This window comes from Cyprinodon variegatus, unplaced genomic scaffold (genome assembly GCF_000732505.1).
Source record: "Cyprinodon variegatus isolate N-32 unplaced genomic scaffold, C_variegatus-1.0 Scaffold235, whole genome shotgun sequence".
Classification (NCBI taxonomy): Eukaryota; Metazoa; Chordata; class Actinopteri; order Cyprinodontiformes; family Cyprinodontidae; genus Cyprinodon; species Cyprinodon variegatus.
Window position 1 is genome coordinate 812,623 of NW_015150688.1, and position 21,499 is coordinate 834,121.

Genomic DNA, 21,499 nt, shown 5'->3' on the forward strand with positions numbered 1-21,499 from the left:
CTAACCATGGTTAGAGTACCCTTTATTGGCAAACACTCTGGCGTTGAGGTAGTGGCAGTCAGCAGCTTAAGAACACTCCACAGGTAATGAGGCAATGAGCTGCAGGTGTGCAGGGAGAACCAATGAGGACGGGGCACCACCTGGTGGAGGGGGGAAGGAAACACAAAAACAGACCACACAAACTGGATTCCTGACAGGTGTAACACTCTGAAATTTTGCAAACTAGTCCACGTTTCTTCCTGCAATCTTCCAACCAACTTTGACCAGCTTTTTCCTACAGATCAAAAGTGGCCCCACAGCATAATATTGCCATTGCCATGTTCTATGGCAGGAAAAGTGGATGAAAAGTGTTTGGGAAATGATGAGACCTTACCCCGCTGATATTATAATTTGAGCTTAATTAACTCTTTCCAAACATTTTCCCTTTTTTTGTTCCCATTCACATTAGAGAGATGTTAGTGTGTTCATTATTGAGTTAACCTTAATAGCTGCCACGCGTCTGAATCCGTCACGCTGTCAGAGTGCATGATGTGTCCTCATTTCCAGCAGGCACCGCGCTCTTGTGCACGCAGCTTTTTTTCGTGCGCGTGTGCCTCCTTCTCCATCTAGCCTACATCACTGCAACCCCACCGCCACCACCCCACCCCGTTACTTCACACATACACACGCAGGGGAGACACACTAGTCCCACCTCCCTGTACCCAAACTAGTGAAGCCAATCCAAGCAATTCTCCGCAGTGCTGAAAGAGCATCGAAGTAAAGGAGAAGGCAGAGGAGTGAGAGAGGAGGAGCAAAAGAGAGGAGGGGAGATTTGGGGAAACACGAGTCAGAAGCAGAGTGGGTGTGAGAGCAGCAATACTGTAGGGCAAGGGAGAGATAAGAGGGTGGGGGGCGCAAATTTGGTTTGGCTTCTCAGTTCGCACATCACACTGCCTGCACCTCCAGCTCCTTATCTGCAGGGTGAGTATATTCATTATCTTCTTATTCTTTTCTGACACTGCCCTAATTGCACAAATGTATTTTTAATTTTCTCCACCCTACTCCAGCAGCATCCTCTCTCATCTGTTTGAAAATGACTCTCACTTACAGGTTCTTATTTGAGCTCTTATTGTCAGGACTTCCTCCACTGTAGGTAGAAATTATGCTCATTCATGTTTGTGTTTGCATATATGCTGTGGAAGCCTTCTTTGGTAGAAGTGTGGTCCTGCTGGGTTGGGGACAGATGCGCGCTGCCCTGCGGACGGCCGCCGGTCCCTCAGCGTTAGTAGAAGAATGCGCTGCGCGGTGATTAGTGCAGCGCATCTGGAGGCAGCTCGCCTAAGCGATGTTGTACAGTCTCATCAGAGTCTGGAGAACAGCAGCGCAAAGCTGCTTCACTCCCAGTGGTGCGTGGAAAAGAGAAAACAGAGTGAGGTGAGGTGGAGAAGGAGGGATGAGGCAGGGTGATGTGATTGTGCTACAACGTGTGCATCAGAGAGGAAAAAATGGATTTAAGGAGAGACCAGATCATTTAGAAACACTCTTTGGTTGTCCTCGGTTTACTGTTGTTATATCTGCAAATATCATATTTTTGTTTGTTTGTTTTTGTTTACTAAATGTACCATACAATGACCTACCAGACCTGCACAAAAAAGAAAATAAAAATGCATCCTTTTGGTCAGAGATTTGAAACTGATATGATTTAAACATAGAAGTATTTTCCAATATTGCAACAAGATTTCTATCACAACATTTTTTGTTACAGGCTATCCCACTGAGCTTATGGAAAATTTTCTAAATACTTTGGATACAATCTGAAGGCCGATGTTTAGAGCTGAAAGCAATGTTTCATAACTCAGCTGTTGGAGGATGCTTCATTGTGTGTGTGTGTCCACACTGCAGGAGTTCAGTCATAGGTCAAATGGCTGGAGAACAGATCTTTTTTCGGAGTCTTATTGAAGAAAATAACTTTTCATTGAAGGAAATAATGTGCAAACTAAAAAAAAAAAAAAAAAAAACGTTTAATGAGATATTTAACTTAAATCCCAAATATCATAACTGAGATCAACGATGTTACATTTTCTGTTTGAAGATATTCCCCCCTCTTGGTACCATGAGGTCGTTCATAGTTGAACATTTTACAAAAATGACTTAAAGTTATTGTAATACTAGGCACCAAATTACTGCAAGGAAAGCAGATTTTTTGATGTTAGACAAGTCGTATTGTGACTTAACGTTTTGAAAAACATTTGCGTAAAAAAGTTAAACATCAAATTTGCTTTTGGGTAGTTAATTAATTTTGGAAGTAAGCTCAAGCAGAACATACACTGCTCAAAAACATTAAAGGAACATTTTGAAAACACGTCAGGTCTCAATGTGGAAAAAAAATCATGCTCTTTATTTATACTGATATGGACTGGGTAATGTGTTAGGAACAAAAGGACGCCACATCATTTGATGGAAATGAAAATTATGAGCCTACAGAGGGCTGAATTCAAAGACACCCCAAAAACAAAAGTGGAAAAAATGATGCCACATGGCTAGTCCATTTTGCTGAAATTTCATTGCTGCAACTCAAAATGGTATGCAGTAATTTGTATGGCCCCCACGTGCGTGTATGCATGCCTGACAACGTCGGGGCATGCTCCTAATGAGACGACGGATGGCGTTGTGGGATATCTACTCCCAGATCTGGACCAGGGCATCACTGAGCTCCTGGACAGTCTGAGGTGCAACCTGGCGGCATCGGATATCGAAACATAATGTCCCAGAGGTGTTCTATTGGATTTAGATCAGGCAAGCGTGGGGGCCAATCAATGTTATCAATTCCTTCATCCTCCAGGAACTGCCTGCATACTCTCTCCACAATGAGGCCGGGCATTGTCGTGCACTAGGAGGAACCCAGGACCCACTGCACCAGCATAGGGTCTGACAATGGGTGCAAGGATTTCATCCCGATACCTAATGGCAGTCAGGGTGCCGTTGTCTAGCCTGTATAGGTCTGTGCGTCCCTCCATGGATATGCCTCCCCAGACCATCACTGACCCACCACCAAACCGGTCATGTTGAAACGATGTTACAGGCGGCATAAGGTTCTCCATGGCTTCTCCAGGCCCTTTCACGTCTGTCACATATGCTCAGAGTGAACCTACGCTCATCTGTGAAAAGCACAGGGCGCCAGTGGTGGACTTGCCAATTCTTGTTCTGTGGCACATGCCAGTCGAGCTCCACGATCGGGGGCAATGAGCTCAGGGTTCACTAGAGGACGTTAGGCCCGTAGGCCACACACGTGAAGTCTTTTTATGATTGTTTGGTCAGAGACATTCACACCAGTGGCCTGCTGGAGGTCATTTTGTAGGGGTCTGGCAGTGCTCCTCCTGCTCCTCCTTGCACAAAGGAGCAGATAACGGGCCTGCTGATGGGTTGTAGACCTTCTATGGCCCTGCCCAGCTCTCCTGGGTAACTGCCTGGAATCTCCTCCATGCTCTTGAGATTGTGCTGGGAGACACAGCAAACCTTCTGGCAATGGCACGTATTGATGTTCCATCCTGAGTAGTTGGACTGCCTGTGCAACCTCTGTAGGGTCCAGGTAGCACCTCATGCTAACAGTAGTGACAGTGACCCTAGCCAAATGCAAAACTGGTGAAAAAGAGTCAGAAAAAATGTCAGTGGCCTCCACCTGTCAGTGGCCTCCACCTGTAAAACCATTCCTGTTTTGATGGTCGTTTCATTGTTGCCCCTCTAGTGCACCTGCTGGTAATGTAATTTACACCAAAGCAGCTGAAACTGATTAACAACCCCCTCTGCTACTTACCTGACCAAATCAATATCCCAGATGTTTAATTAACTTGATGCTATACTCTGATTACAAAGTGTTCCTTTAATTTTTTTGAGTAGTGTATTTAGTGGACCTGCCTCGAACTAAGACAATCACACAGCCTGACCCACTCCCTTACCTCCATCTGTGTGTGATTTTCTTTGCCATCTACATGTAACACATCTGGTTTGAAAAGAAAATTGAAATAGAAAATACTAGCATGTAGATCAAATATTCCTTTATTAAAATAATACAAATTTGTATTGCTTGATAATTAAATCTTTTCGTTCAATCTTTCTATTATTTACTATTGACCTGCATAAACTAATAGTTTTCTTTTAGTTTTTCAAATCTACTGTATTTCACAATGTTTAAAAACGATGAATGGTAAACGGCTTGTACTTACACATAAAGCACCTTATTTAGCTTCCAGATGACATTTTTTTCCCGTGCTTTGCGTATAGTATTTATAGTAAATAAACGTTTATTTTATATTCATAGGTTTTTAGATTTCTGCATCGTTTCAAATGCTCTTTGCCATCCAGGTCAAAAAAGGCCAAAGTAGCTGTATTTCCTGCATGATAACAGATCTTCTAAATAGACAGCAAATTCTTTTTGACCAGCACAAAATTATTGCTTTATATAAAACAACCTTTAATTGCTGTTACATAAAAAAATAAAAAAAACTGTTTGTGCCGAAGCCATCTCAGTACAGGTTCTCCTGGTCTCCCAGCTTTGAGAAATATGCACAAAAAAAAGGTCTGACTTTATTTTTTCCTAGTTGGCCTCTGTGTTAAAGCCAGAGGTTTGAGATGTCCCTAAAAAACTTAGGTTTAGGACATAACAACAATACTGGGGAGGTAATAGAAGGGGTAATAGTGCCCCTTTCTATATCTTAATAAACTAATCTTTTCTTAATATGCAATATATACAATTGTCTGCCCCTCTGCTAAGGAAACTATTTGGTCTAAGTTTTTGAGTAGATCACAAAAAGTGAAGATATTAAAGGACAGAAACATTAACGTAGAAACCTTTTCAAAACGTATCTTTTTTACAGGTTTGAAATATCCAGGAATCATTAAGTATTTCAGAACAGGAAAATTCAGAAAATCCGGTTTTAACTTGATTCTTGCTCTCTCCATCCATCTGTTTTTTTTCACTGCATTTATATCGTTCTTGCATAAAATCTTAATAAAGAGCTCCATTCTTGCATTTATGTCACAGTCAACCAGAACTCTTTCTGACACAAAATAATATAGCAAAAACACACCTTCAATTAAAATTTTACTCAAAATAACTAAAATAAGTATTTGTTTTATTTCTTAAGAAATAGAAATGCATTCTTATATCATAAGGACATATGAACAAGGAGATACACTGAGACACAATATTTTGTTTACCCGAAGTAGAAATGATAAGCTCCAGTGATCAGATACTAGCAGATGCCCTGGACACCAAAGGGCAGACTTAATAAACATCTGTCTGCTTCATTAAAAAGATGTTTTCAGGTCTGTTGAGTGCTTGTATGAGGCATCAGGTAACATCCCCATCAACTGCTCTGTGAGGTGAGGGAAAATGAATCAGTCACTAACTGGAGTTTTTGAAACAGCTGACTGATGATTTGAGTCATTCCCAGTGGCAGGGTCAGTTTCACTACCGGAGCTCAATGAGCCATGAAGCTTTTCAGATCTTACACAGAGAGACCAAAACATATCACCTCTGTCTGACAGGCTACTTTATCCTAACTTCAGAAAAATGAAGATTAAACGGTGTTTTGTTTTTTATTTTTATAATTTTTAGCCAGTTATGTAAAACATGAAACTTTTGTGAAGAAATTTATCCAAACTTACAAATTTGAACTTTGAAATATAATTATTATATTATTATATAATTGTTAAGAAATGAGCAAGATTCCATTAAAATCAGTTTTTTTATTTCATTTTCACCTCTAAGGTTAATAATCTCCATAATTCCTGCTCCAGTTTCCAGATGTTATTTCTTCTTTTATTTCAGCCTCCACATTCTACCTCCGGCTCTATATTCTTAGATAGCTCCCCTGTTCCCAATCACCAACCATCACTCCCATTATTTAGATTATCCGTCTGTTTTCTGCTAATTTTTTGGCAAAAATCCTTTCCCTGGATGTCCAGGATTTTTGTGTCTTTTGTTGTTTCTTCGTACTTGCCTTTATTGGGTCTCTCAAGTTTTGTATCATATCAATAAAAATTTATATTTAGAATCAAGTTAAATTATAAATGTAAAACATTGAACTCGACTTTCATGCATATTATTTGGTACAAATACATTATATTGACACCTTTTTTCATAAGAGAAGCCAACAGATGCTGATGCTGGCTCAGTTGTTTCTTACCGATTGGGTCAGAGCAAATGAAACTAAATAATTTCAAGTACTCTTTAGAAGGATTTTTTGTATAACATTTGAACTTTATTGATCATATTGGAAAAATTTATCTCTGCATTTAACCCATCCCCTTGGGGAGCTCAAAGACTCAGGTTTGTAGTCTGTGGGAGTGGGAATATAACTCAGAACCTCAGGATTGCTTAACGCCCTAACCAATAGGCGGCCACTGCCCAAACAAAATCTAATATGGACTTATTAGCAAAGTGTGATTGCTGCCAGCAATATGTGTTTGGGTGTGCAGTTGCCAAGTACTGGGCTCCAAACAAGAGGTTACCAGGAGTGGGGTTTGAACCCACGTGAGCATTTGCTCATTGGATCTTAAGTCCAACGCCTTAACCACTCGGCCATCCTGGTCTGTGTAAGCCTAGGCAGGCTTAAATCAGGAGAGCCTCTTGATGCTTATCCAGAGGTCTTTGTCAGTTGTGTTGGTTCGCACCAGAGCAGTTGGAGCTCGGATGTGATTAAAGGGTTGGTTATACTCCCCGCAGCAGTGTGTCGCAGTGAGCTTGACGCAGAAATTTTTGATTTATACTCAATATTGAAGCGTGGTCTGCGCTACGTTATATTCCACACCACAATGCAAGAGGGACAATCATGAACTAGCTGTGGGTCTAGATACGGCAAAGGCGGTGAGGAAGTGGAGGCAAGTTTGTGCGAAAATGAAGGGACATGAGGGCAAAAAAGAGCGGGGATCCAGGTGGAAAAAGGGTCCCAGCATTCTCGTGCACCTCACTCTTCTACAGTAGGTGGTCCAACTTCACAAGTTTTTTCCCACAATTGCATCATACAAACAAAACAAGCCAGTAAGCGGATGTAGATTCGAGAAAAAAAAACTAAGTAGTTCAAGATCCCTCTGTTAGAGTCTGTTAAACCTGACTATCCCAACAGTTTAAAATCATCCATTGGAATAAAATTATGATTATAGGAATAACACAACACAAAATCTGTATTAAAAAAATGAAATGAAAAAAAAGAGAAACTTTAGCATTGATTAACGTTTTAATTAGTTTTTTTTACGTTGGTTCTCTTTAAGCTGAGTTTCATTGGTTTTATTGGTTTCATTGGTTTTATTTCTATCTTGAGTTATTCTAGTTGTATGGGACTTCTTATGTATTTCTTGTTTACCCTCTGTTCCCCTCTTGTGTCAGTCTCCTTTTGCTTGCTCCCTTCTAGATTCTTCTGTCCAAACCTGCTCCCAATCGGCTGATTAGCCTGGTCTTTGTTCAGCCTGCCATTTATAGCCCCCCTAGTCAGTTACAGTTGACTGGTTCCTCGTCATTTCTTTGACCCTCGTGTGTTTCTTTTGACATCTCCTGGATTTTGGCTCTCTGTATTTTGTTTTTGGACTTTTGCTTCTCTTGACCTTTGGAACATCATTAAATTGGCGAAACACATCTCTGCCTTCCCCCAATCTGACAATTTGTATTCATATGTACAGGCCAGTCAGAGCCAAATGTCCTTATGAACATCATTCACACTTCCTTAAAAAGCATGGACAGTAACAGGAGATTGTTTTTCTTTTAGTTGAGATGGCAGCTCTAAAACATTGCATTTGCAAATGTGGTTCATGTACTGTAGAATACATGAATGAGTGTGATATACTGCATGTGTGTAACAAGGGCTTTCCTTAATCTTTGGGTGAAGGAGTGTCCTTTAAATCTTTCTCCTCTGTCAACACCTTTCCACATCACATTATCCTGTCTTTCACATACCCAGCCTCCTCAGTGTTTATGGGTGCCTTTCCTTTATTCAGCTGCATAAGCTCATTATCGTTATCAGCCCAGCTGTCATTCTATAGGATGAGTGTTTGTTTCTCAAAGCTTTCATGGCTCTAAATACTGTTTTGAGAATGAAGCAGCTTCTCTGTTTCTGAAAGTTAACAAAATGCTGAGGCTAACCAGATGTATCGGAGCAGGTATGGGATATTTATAAAAGATATGTTCTTTCTAGTGCGATTAGGGTAAATATCCTTTTCATATTTATATGTTATCTATCAGTCTCTCTTTGTGATACTTTTATCCTCTGTTTTCAGCCTCTCTCTGAATTTATCAAGAGACTTATTCTATCGCAATTTTATTTATTTAATCTTCTATCCATTGTTATATGGACATTTTTTTATTCTTCTTTTTTGTACAGATTATTTTTTTACATTAACATGCGCCTCTCCGTTCTTCTCATTTTTTCCATCTCTGATCATCATCCTGTCCTCCATGACTCCTTTTGCCCTCTTTTCTTGTTACCATTTCATGTCATCTTTAAATATCACCTAGCTTCCTGCCAACTGGCACAACCTTCTCTCTGCTGACAGAGGGACATATTGCCTCCTCCACAGAAAAACAACTCCCACCCACCTCACCCCCAATGCTAGCAAAACAAACCTGGGAACGCCATCTGTGGATCCCCCAATGGGAACCATGGGATGTGTAGTTGCGTGATTCTCAGTAGTAGTTTTGCCCTGTATATAGTTCACACATAGCTGATGTCAGATCTTTTATCTCTTGTATGTTTTGTTATTATGCCTTTCTCCTTTTCTTTTTTGTTTGTGGATTCCTAGAATCTCTTTGTTTTGATGGAGTTTTTCTCTCAGAAAGAATTTTTCCTATTATATCAAATTTTAATTTTTTTTTTTATGTGAATATAATCTTGACTTTCATAAAAGAAAATGTCAACGATAATAAAAACAATCTTGTAGCTATCTGTATATTCATGTCTTGCAAGAAGGTGTGACTTCACCCTACTCATAGTTTTTCTGCCTTAAACAGGATTCCTTACAGCACTTCCCTATATTTATATTCAACCAATTTACACTCAAGCCTACAAAAGACAGGACCCTACAGCATCAAGCTACCACCATCACTGTTTAGCTTGTGAATTCCATCTCTAGGCCTATACACTTTGTCATTTCCTCTCAGATGTTACGATTCTGGTTGGTGTCAAATTATTAATTTTTTTTTCCTGGTGAGTTTGGTCTTCTGGGCAACAGTGGTGTTGGATGCAGGAGTTTGCCTTGCAACCAGAGGGTTGTCTGTTCAAGCCCTGGCTTCAGCCTTCAGTGTCGTTGTGTCCTTGGGCAAGACACTTCACCTGCCTTCCCTAGCGATGGTTGTCTCCTGGTGGCGCCAGTGTATGGCAACCTCACTTCTGTCAGTGAGCCCCAGGGCAGCTGTGGCTATAATGTAGCTTACCACCATCAGTGTTGGTTGGTGAATGGTTGAATAGCTTAATGTAGTGTAAAGCGCTTTGGACAAGTGTTCTGACTTGTAAAAGCGCTATAAGTGCAGGCAATTTACCATTTATTTTTTGTTTCTAACTAATATGTCAGGCATGCTATATAGATAAGTTGGTATGCTACATGTGAAAAGACAGTTTTCCTCTTCAAAGAATGAAGATGAAGTGTATGTGTTTTGTTGAGAGGTTTTATGTGAGCTAGTTTGTCATTTGGAGGTACATAGCTGTTACTACTACTGAAAACAATAGACAGCCCATAATGCTCTGCACAAAAGAGCAGTGAAGGACTGGGTGACACTGCTCCAAATGGTCACAGGCGACTCAGGCAGACAGACACAAGGCACCACCTTAGAGCAACCGGACACCCATATGAATGAAAGTACGAATGAAAATGTGAATTTTTAAATGCATTCACATCGGGGAGATGTCTGAGAGGCTGCTGTGCTTGCTGACAGCAAAGTCGCCCGTATCGCCAAAGCTCAAGTGTCTCTAGTGTATATGCATTGAAGCACAGGTAGGGGCCAAACAGTCTGTAGGCCTTTGTCTGCTTCTATTTTAGGTGATAATAAAAAAATATTTGCCTGAAGTTTCAGACTCATAATGCAGATTTAAACTAAACCTTTATTTAAACCTGACCTGACTTGAGTATGTTCACTCCCTGTAATGATGTGTGTTAATTTGTGCTCTCAATAAATTGCAGTTACTATCTGGAAAAGGTCTGAAGACACCAGGTTGGAGTAGAAAATAAGAACGTGATTTAAAATGCAAATAATGTGTTCATTTTAAATACTATTAAATCCTATAATATTCTCACACTTTACAAATATAGATACAGGAAGACTTTGGAGGTTGTTAAAGCTCTACACAAAAGATGTGCTTAAAGGTATAGAGGACAATCTTTTATTTCTGGGTGGGTTATTTTAATAAGTGGTCCTCCTAATTGTCAATCATTCTGGTGATATGGTTATGTAAGGCCGTCCTGCGTGCCTGCCCATTAGCTAACTTTTTCTGCACAAGTGCACATCCAGCCGCATATATGTGGTGAGCTACGGTTTCAGATAGTCACTGAAGCTCACCTTTCTCACCATGGTTCTTTGAAAATAGCCGGGGGTCATAAGAGAAAAAGTGTCCACGAAGTGTATGAGAAGAAAAGAAAGTCCTCAGACGATGCAAATATATCCCAGAATCCCAGTACTATGGGATTTGCTGTCACAGCGGCCCACTGTCACCATAGACTGTCGCTTCCTAGACTTCCTAGTCTTAGTCTAAATGAGGAAAATATTTTTTTGTCTTAGTCAAATTTTAGTTATTTTAGTCAACACTGTAAATAATATAACTTCTCCACACACCGTTTTTTTAAGCATATATATCACACTGTACAGAATGAAGGCCAGAGCACACAATCCACTTTGCCATTGAGTTCTCCAGGGCTTTCTGCTCTTTGTCGTTGGTTTGTACGGTAGGGGTGCTCCCAACATCTCTGCAAAAGACTTCCCTTCCTTTCCCAACCTCCAATTTGGCTGTGGTGTCACTGTGTCAGGTTTCTAGTTAAATTGATTAATATCCAGTGTATCAGTAGAACATCTTTCTTCTATGAAAGAGTGACAGACAGATACAGGCACAGGAATGCACACATCCACATGCATGCGCGCCCACGCACACACGCCCACCCGTTCCTTACCTTCTTACATATGGCAGCATGTTGGCACCTCAGATGTCGCTTGAGATTTGTTGTCTTCTTCCCTGCCTTGTTGAAGGCGCAGACTCTTTGGTGGCGTCCTCCCTCCGGTGTTTTCCTTCGCATTGTAAACAAAATGGCTCCATAAATCCAGGCGTTGTTTAACAAACCACACACTGGTATCCACAATGACTGCGAAGTTGAGCTATGAGCCTCGAAACCAGGTCCTCTGTGTAGGTGTCGCACTGAACAAAAAGACGTCCCCACTCCCTCCGCAGACACTCTGCTGCACCTCTCCTAAATTGTAGCTGACCGCAGACAGAAGGCCGGCTTGTTTGGTTTTTATGACCGAAATTGTGGAAAGCAACTCGTGAAGTTGGACAAGCTAGAGGAGCGAGGTGCACAAGAACGCTGGGACCCTTTTTCCACCTGGATCCCCGCTCGTTTTGGCCGTCATGTCCCTCCGTTGTCGCACAAACTCGCCCCCACTTCCTCACCGCCTTGGCCGTGTCTAGACCCACAGCGTATTATACCACAGACCACGCTTCAATATTGAGCATAAATCAAAAATGTCTGCATCAAGCTCAATGCGACACACTGCTGCTGGAGTAACTTACTACTGACTGAGCGCCGCAAGGTACTGTGGGACAGGCACCATGTAGGAATAAACAGCGCAACAACGCGTAATCTGCTATGAAGCTCAAGAAACACTTATATTAACAAGTACAAATTAATCAGAAACAATTACATTTCTTAATGTCCTTTCGTCAATGGATCGTAAATTTTGTCTGTCTTATTCTTATTGACGAAAATCATTTTTTATTTCCGTAATTTTTTTTTTTCTGGAAACAATTTTTGTGCGTTATCGTCTCGTCATCATCACGGGAAAAAGGGGCGTTGAAGAAATATTTTCGTCATCATCATGGTTGACGAAATGAACACTGCTGGCGACTAATAACAAAGATGGTGTAGGCACAGCGCAGTTACGTCACTAACAGAGCAAAAAGCAGTGATCATCTGTCCAAACTGTCAGTTAACTGAATTTGCTATTAAGTCCACTATATTGTCCCCACTATACAGTAGTAGCCATTTAAAATTTCACAATTTTTCTTGATGGGCCATTGGCCAGTCTTTGGCTGGTCCCCTACAATTCTTTTTTTAAAATCAATATTTGTACTAAAATATTATTTTTTTGTCATGAGTTGTGGACATAAAGATCTAAAGAGAAGCATCATCTCCTGGTCAGACCCTTTAATTCAATGAAAGAAGGAGGGGGTCACTCCACTGGCTGGAAGTTGGCTGCCATTTGGCTGCCATTTGACTGGGAAGGGCCATTTTGAATGGCTGCTGCTGTATGTGGACAAAGTAAGCTTGTATGAGTAATGAGAACAGCATATTTTTAACAAGGCATGCATAATGAGAAATGGGCTTATGCATGCTCTTGCACATGCATTTTTTTTAAGTAGAGAGGGTGGGTCTTTTAAAAAATCCTCCACAATACCTATTTTGTTATGCAACCTCTTTCTTAAATTTAATTCTTGGCATATTTGCAAAGCTACTGGGCCTCCTTTCTTATAAATGTGGATGGTTTTGTGGCAAGTTTTATATTAATAAGATTACATTCCGCTTAATAGAAATATGATCAAATTCATTTCCAAAGACTTAAGTTATTTATAATAGAATTTGACTTTGAAATATTTTCCTCTTTTACAACAGGTTCAAAAAGCTGCTTTTTTATACCTGTTGGCTGTTGGGTTGCTTACTATTCAGAAGGTACATTAAAATACTCGCATAGTTACTAAAGAAAACAAACTAACATCGAGAAGAACTCAATCTTTCTGTGCTGCAAAGGTAGATCCTAGTTGCTAAATGGGTTATATTGAGAAATTAATTCTTGTAAACCAAGCCTCTAATTTGGGAAACCTACGATCATTACACTCATGAACCCATTTCAGGTCAGCAATGTATGTATGCCCAGCAATTAAGTTTGACTCAATCAATGGAATCCAAAGTCCAAATAAGATGCTACTAAACTAACAATAAAAAGTGTGGCCTATTTATGGGGCTGATTGGGTAAGAGGGGTCACAATGAGAGAATGAATCTTAGCGTGAGATGTAAACTTTAGCAATCTAGTATTTTCTCGGACATCTATCTCCAAAACAGAAATATTTTTTCTTACTAATAATGGGCAAAAATGTATATTTGGATGTAAAATATATTTGGATTGAAAACTGGGTTAAGCGGAGAACCTGTTTGTTTAACTAATCCTAAATAAAATATTTATGTCTGTTACAAACATAAATGTGCCTGCATGAATCACGGGCTCTGCTTAGTTTGATACCTAGGGGAAGCAGTTAGTATTTACAGATAATTAAGGATGTTCCAAGATTTATCTTTGCACACCAAAAAAACAAAAGTTCACGGATGTAAAAAGGATCACTGTTGATGAAAGAAACTAAATTATACATTTTGTAGTCTGAATACTATATTTTATTGACGGATTTGTTCAAGTGGCCAAAAGTGTTTTTGAAATCATAAAAGTAGAAGAGAGAGTAAGTTTAAGAAAAAAAGAAAAAGTGAAGGAGGTGATTTTCCACAAAGAACACCAAGAAGTGGAATTCAGCACCATTGGGCTGAACAGCTCCCAGCTCCACCCCTATAATGTGGATGCTGCACCGGCCTNTCATCTCCTGGTCAGACCCTTTAATTCAATGAAAGAAGGAGGGGGTCACTCCACTGGCTGGAAGTTGGCTGCCATTTGGCTGGCATTTGACTGGGAAGGGCCATTTTGAATGGCTGCTGCTGTATGTGGACAAAGTAACCTTGTATGAGTAATCAGAACAGCATATTTTTAACAGGGCATGCATAAGGAGAAATGGGCTTATGCATGCTCTTGCACATGCATTTTTTTAAGTAGAGAGGGTGGGTCTTTTAAAAAATCCTCCACAATACCTATTTTGTTATGCAACCTCTTTCTTAAATTTAATTCTTGGCATATTTGCAAAGCTACTGGGCCTCCTTTCTTATAAATGTGGATGGTTTTGTGGCAAGTTTTATATTAATAAGATTACATTCCGCTTAATAGAAATATGATCAAATTCATTTCCAAAGACTTAAGTTATTTATAATAGAATTTGACTTTGAAATATTTTCCTCTTTTACAACAGGTTCAAAAAGCTGCTTTTTTATACCTGTTGGCTGTTGGGTTGCTTACTATTCAGAAGGTACATTAAAATACTCGCATAGTTACTAAAGAAAACAAACTAACATCGAGAAGAACTCAATCTTTCTGTGCTGCAAAGGTAGATCCTAGTTGCTAAATGGGTTATATTGAGAAATTAATTCTTGTAAACCAAGCCTCTAATTTGGGAAACCTACGATCATTACACTCATGAACCCATTTCAGGTCAGCAATGTATGTATGCCCAGCAATTAAGTTTGACTCAATCAATGGAATCCAAAGTCCAAATAAGATGCTACTAAACTAACAATAAAAAGTGTGGCCTATTTATGGGGCTGATTGGGTAAGAGGGGTCACAATGAGAGAATGAATCTTAGCGTGAGATGTAAACTTTAGCAATCTAGTATTTTCTCGGACATCTATCTCCAAAACAGAAATATTTTTTCTTACTAATAATGGGCAAAAATGTATATTTGGATGTAAAATATATTTGGATTGAAAACTGGGTTAAGCGGAGAACCTGTTTGTTTAACTAATCCTAAATAAAATATTTATGTCTGTTACAAACATAAATGTGCCTGCATGAATCACGGGCTCTGCTTAGTTTGATACCTAGGGGAAGCAGTTAGTATTTACAGATAATTAAGGATGTTCCAAGATTTATCTTTGCACACCAAAAAAACAAAAGTTCACGGATGTAAAAAGGATCACTGTTGATGAAAGAAACTAAATTATACATTTTGTAGTCTGAATACTATATTTTATTGACGGATTTGTTCAAGTGGCCAAAAGTGTTTTTGAAATCATAAAAGTAGAAGAGAGAGTAAGTTTAAGAAAAAAAGAAAAAGTGAAGGAGGTGATTTTCCACAAAGAACACCAAGAAGTGGAATTCAGCACCATTGGGCTGAACAGCTCCCAGCTCCACCCCTATAATGTGGATGCTGCACCGGCCTGCTGTGTTCTTGAAATCTGGATCATGAAGAAAGAACGAGATCCCGAATAAGTTTCTAAAACTAGCTTTCTGGCAGGGTGGCTTGATACTTCTTTACAGACAGGGCAGGGAGATGCTCAGAGTAGAGCCACTTCTCCTTCACATCAAGAGGAGTCAGCTGAGGTGGCTCGGACATCTTGTTCAAGGCACATTCCATCGGGAGGAGGCCTACAGGACGGCCTAGGGCACGGTGGAGTTGTGGTGTCTGCAAAGAGGGAAGTCAGGAAGCCTCGATTGACACTGCTGGCCCCGCGACTTGGTCATTTGTGAAGCAGAAGACCACTAATACAGTATGAGTACAAGATAAAAGCATGAAGACCTCCCGGGCGAAGTCAGCTGCAACTGAGGGCAAAGTATTGGTTTAAGGGAGTCAAATACAAATGCACAGTACACTTTTCATATTATATGTAAAAAGCATATTGTGATTGTGCCCTAATTTGTATCATAATCAAATTACATAAAATTGTTATGACATATTTTTTGTAAGACAGATCAATCTGCAAAACAACTCTCATTTCTATTTTTATACTTTATGAATATATACCCATTTATCCAGCTTCCAGGTTATTCACCTTGTTGTAATTTTCCCCTTTCCTCCCCTTACTCCTCCTTCTCTCTAGTATTACCTCACTTTCCAAAGTGCCACTCATCATTACATCATGTCTGACTGTCCCTGCATGCACTGAGTTAGTAAGCAGCTGGTGCAGCTTGGGAATTGTTCCCATATTCTCAGGGTTTAAACTACAAAAAGAAACTGAATCCAAACCAAATGTTGTCCACTGTTTTAGAAAACACACACTGGCTGGCTGTGTTGGTACCTGTGTTTATCACATCTTAAGGACAGAAATATGCGGGCATGGTTGGTTAGCTGTTCCTCTGGTCTTTTATGAAACAAACAGGGTGACTTCATAAAGCCAATCATTGCACTTATGAACTCTTTGGATAATATGAAAAGGTTTGATGTGGAACTATATGAATATAAAAGCTGAAACCAGGCATGTGATGATTAAAGGGCAAGGAAGGTTAGGTCTGACAGGATTGGCTTTAAAATAGATTATTGTGTCCTCTAAAGACAGGATAGTGATATTGTGTGCATGTGGATATATGTGTGTATGTTTGTGCTTGTAATCAAATAAAACTGTAAAAGCACTTTTCATCAGGGTTCGGTCTCTATGTACCATTTTCCTGGCAGGATAAAACTTTTTTCAATAGTTTAATGTTGTAGCTAAAATCGACTTTTACTGAACTACCACCTGAAAAAAAAAAAACACCAATACCCTAACTAGATAACATTTTACCATTGTGTGCAGAAAAACAAAACAATCACAAAGTGCATGAACACAGGAGATATTTTGAGCTTCACTATACTACAGTAGTGGGCTAAAAGCTGCCCCACTGTGCTGACTCTGCATATTTATCTTCTCTGGTCCAATTAGCTAAAAAATCCACAGCTAATGTTTATTCCACACCTGATACAAAATAGATGTAATATGTCCCTAGCGGATTTCATTTTATTCCTTAACTTTCTTTCATCTAACTTTATAGCACCTGAATAAATAAATAGATCTTCCTTGAAGGTATTTTATGTTTAAATGAATTAATTTACTTACCGGTTTACTTGGTGCTATCCAAAAGAACTTATTAAAGAAGTTATTAAAAAAGCAAATGTAAAAAACAAGAAAATGTACATTAAAATAAAACCAAACCATGAAAAAATAGGCTTAGGAAAAATTCCTAAATTAAGGAAACTGAGTCATATAAATGTTAGTGAAAGACATCAAACTATGTTGGTGAGAAATATACTGTAGATGGACCCACATTCAGGAGTCAGTTCTGCTCTTAGATCATTGTCTTTCTTAAAAAAATCCACTTTTTTGAAAACTTGAGAAAAAAAAGCAACAGTATCATATAGTATATGAATCACACTTTTTGAATTTGAATCATTGTGACACTCTTTACAACAAAAGGCTGAGTATTTAAATCACGTTGTTGCTCCAATAAATCCAATCAGTGGCAGGAAGTGAAAGAGGAGGCTTTAGGAAGAAATGATCCTTTTCTTCCAGTCATGAGGTGAAGCTTCATGATGCTTCTTTGTCCGGCTTTATCTTCTTCAAACAGGTAGAAGATAAATTCCAAACAAACAAAAGGATATATTTAACAAGAAGTTATAACAGTAAACAGTATCTCAAACAGTAACATTATTACTCTGTACTAAAAATGACAGCTGAATATTAGTTATATAATCTGTAATAATATTTATTTTATCCTGATTTAAACTGCTCTTCGAATATTAAAGGGTGTAAAAATCCAAGTAAAAGAAAGCTATGTCTCTTTTAATGAAAGGTAAAGTTTCTCTTGGATTTCTTCAGGAAAGTTTTTAAATCCATATAGACCTTCCTCTACTAGTCCAATTAATGAACATATATTTATAAAATCTTAGATCTCATAATTTATTAACAAGAAGTAAGGCTATAATATAGGAATTACTTTACACCAACAACAAATTAACAACAATATTATAAGACATTCATTTATCTTTGTAAACCTCAATATTACAAGATATCAAGACACAATTAAATATTGTTTCATATTTTTTAAGGCAAATTTTAGGGCAAATTACTAAAAAAACTTGCAATATCGAAAAAAAAGTAATAACTTATATTTGATTTTTTTTTTGTTGTTTAAAAAAAGATTTGCTCTTTTTTACATTTTCAGTGATGTGTGATCTGTGCTGAGCAATTGAGGATAATCATCATATTGCCATTCCACAGTGATTTACCTGTTCCTGTCCTGCATAGTTCAATGTGGTGCTACCATTGGTTCTAACAGGAAAACACAGCTGGTTGCAAGATCGAGATAATTTGCAAAACTATTCCGATATTCTGCTGATATTAAAGATGCAAATTATCGCAATTGTGGTATTTCCATTAAAGAAATACTATTGAAATTGCATTAGAATATGTTTGTTTACACAATAGACATGGCAGCAGAGGATGTCAACACATGAGATATATCTATATTTCAGCCAAAGATTCACTCCTCATTGCAATCATTGTTGCAAACTAAATGTGGAATCCAAATATGGAAAGCTGTCCTCTTCTCACAACTTCCAGTCATTATATTCCAGTTGAAGATCACTTGACTTATGTGATGCTGAAAAAGGGTTTCCATTGCAGTTTTTTGAAATATAAGAATATCAATGCAATCGAAGAACCACCCTTTATTTTGATAATTACAATTTGAGCAATATGTTGGTTAATGGAAATGCAGCTCCTGTTTACCTCTGTATAAAAATGTCTCCCTGAGTAAGAGCCTCCAGTAATTAGTAGATTCGGTTCACCTTTTTTTCCTCATTACATGCCTCTGTGTTATCCTCTACTTAACTTTTCATTTCCATTTTTTTTGCCTTGATGTATCCTCTGCATTTTTTCCCAGTGTTAAAAATGCTTTTAGGCTTGTTTTTCATTGTTGGCCTGTCTACTTCATAAGTTTTAAATATCTATAGTTTTATTGACAACATATCTTGTTCGCTTTTGGTTTTCTGCAAATTGATCCGCAAACCAACAACCACACCTTGACAAAGTACTGTAGTGTTGCAGGCACATTTTTGTTCAAATATATAAACTATGAGTACATGACAGTAATGTGTTTCATTGAAATATTTCACTGTAATTGCTGTTTACTAGGTTAAAATAATTTTTTTAGGTATTCATCTTCATGTTTTTTCTTGTGTTCTCTTTGAGGCATTTAATTTACTTACAATAACCATTTAAGAGCTGTTGTTTTATCTAATGCAACATGTATCAAGAAGTACATATTCACTTGATATTTAAGCTTCAAAGAAATACAGAATTTCTGTCAGTAGACTAATTTATCTTGGTGGTGATAAGGTGAAGTTACTTTTAGTTAATAGAATATTAGATGGCAACAAAGAAAATAAAACCAAAAATCCGACATTTATGTGGATCCATGTTGATATTCAGCTGTCTATGTTTAGCTTTAAAGGATTGACATTTTTATCACTAAGACCAGATCAGTCAAGCTAAAGTCAAAGTCACTTTTACTCAGAAGATGTGACTTTTTTTTTCAGAAGTCTTCCTTGTATAAGAAATGGTCACTAGACTTGCAGGTATTTCCCAGAATGCTTTGCAAGAGCTCTCCTTGCAAAGCATCATCAGATTTTTTAAGGGGAGAAGAACGAACAAAAGTGAAGCTGAAGTCATGTCACCAACAGGAAGCGAAAAGTAGTGATCATCTGTCTGAACAGTCAGTTAACTGAGTTCACTATAAAGTTCACAATATAGTCTCTGCTCTACATAGTGATTCAGGGGTGAGTAGTTAGGCCCGGTGTTCGGACACAGCCATGTAGTCTCTCAGGGAAAATAAGCTGCATTAATTTCCATCTTGATTAAAGAAAAATAGGTAAAGAGGAAGTGATGCATGCCGTAAAGCAGTCTGCACCTTTGTAGTCATTTTGTGTGGCAGGGTTACTGCCAACCTCCTCAATGTTGCTTAGTGTTGGTGAAAGCGATGCAGACCTGCATGTGCCATGGTGTCATTTAACTAGTTGTAAGTCAATGTATAATCTATAAAATGACCAAAAAATATTTTATGAAGGTGGAAAGTTAGTGGTTTAGAGCTTGTATTGAAGGTAAAATGTTGTTTCCCCTAAAATTTCTCATAAGCCAAAATAATAGTCAAATATATTAGATAAGTATTTTATACCATGCTATTGAGACTTACAGAATGTAGTTTGTTTATTTAGAAGGCTTGTAAACCTAGTTGCACAAGTAGGCAGTAGCACATGTTGTGCTAATCTGTTCATTCGTTTGTAAACAATGGGATGTTTTAGGATGGTAAGACATTAAATAGTTATATTATGGGAATGTGGCATCAAGTTGAGTGGCAGGCCCAGACTTAATTCTCCCCCCTGACAGGTACCTTGTTCCTTCATCTCATCTGCTCAGTTGCTGTCTTGTCTTCTGAGCTTGTTTTCTGCTCCACTTCCCTCTCAGCAGCCTTTAGCTCTTCGAGCCTGAAGGATGAAAAACATCCTTCAATGCTTATTTTGACTGATTATAAGTAAGTGTATTTGGTTCAAAAAGAAAAAAACCAAAAACGCAAGAAAAAAAAACATGAATAAAGCAAGAGCTTTGGCCATGGTTAGTTATTTGTCAAAACCTGCATTAGTTTAGTTTAACAGTCCATGCTAGTTTTTTGTTGTATTTTATTTTGCAACCAGAACTACATCCAACTCCTTTTATAAAAATTGTTTTGTAGTATAGCGTGACTGATTCTTATGAACTCATCTGGTGCACACTGATAATGTTGCTTATTGTTTTGCATTTTGAGCAATTTGGTAGGAAAAGGTGAAAGAACAATGTGCACTCATCATATTTGACATCATATTTGTCTTTTAATGGTTCATTCACAGCAAACATGAATGTCTCACCCTAAACAAATTATTTGCATGTTATCCCTACTGTATATAGAGGCCGGCTCAGGAGTGCTGTGAGGTGGTGCACTATAAAGGCTACAATTCTAGCAAGGCAAAAGGGTATTTGGTGAATACAGTGATGCAAGAGCGTCCATACAAAGTAAAGCGTCCATGTAAAGTAAAGCGTCCATGTAAAGTAAAGTAAAGAAAGTGAAATTTGTAGGAGTTGAAAATTTGAGAGAATATTTGTGTTGCAAAAAACAATCAATGCTAAGATATGGCTATGATTTAGGTTGCATGAGTGCCGTGGAGATAATCTTTTTTTAATAAAAATGATAGATATAATATTAATGTTGACAAAGTATAAGATAGAGGATGGTCTATAGAGGTTTTTAGGTGGTTTAAAAAAATGGTGGTCAGAGACCTGGGATCAAAGCCTTGCCATGGCACCCCTTATAGATTCCAATGGATATGTTTGTATTACTGCCCTTGCAATCATATGTTATATCCAAGCACCAGGCAGCCATGTTATTGTTAATACAGGATGTAGGTGTTGTTCTTAAAGGAATAGTACACCCAAAACATGATTAGCCTTCATTTTCTACTCACCCCCATGCTGAACAACACTCTGATGATGAGATCTGGGAGGCTTCTTGCTGTCTGCTGACATTCAAATAATGGAGGTCTATGCTCTAAAAACATTCTAAATAACTTTGTTTCGAGTAAATTCTTGATGCTACCCACTCAGGACACTTGGAATACATT

At 38.4% G+C, this 21,499-nt stretch overlaps 1 protein-coding gene and 1 non-coding gene across 2 annotated transcripts in view; one reads left to right on the plus strand and one right to left on the minus strand.

Moving 5' to 3' along the window:
- Positions 1-783: 783 nt before the first annotated feature.
- LOC107089007 (voltage-dependent calcium channel gamma-7 subunit-like) overlaps positions 784-21,499 on the plus strand; it is a 41,395-nt gene continuing 20,679 nt past the window's right edge. The window contains exon 1 of the mRNA XM_015381510.1: positions 784-960. The gene's annotated coding sequence lies outside the window, so the exon portion shown is untranslated. The remainder of the gene's footprint in view (positions 961-21,499) is intronic.
- trnal-uaa lies at positions 6,490-6,572 on the minus strand. The gene has a single exon. It is a non-coding gene; the product is annotated as a tRNA-Leu (tRNA).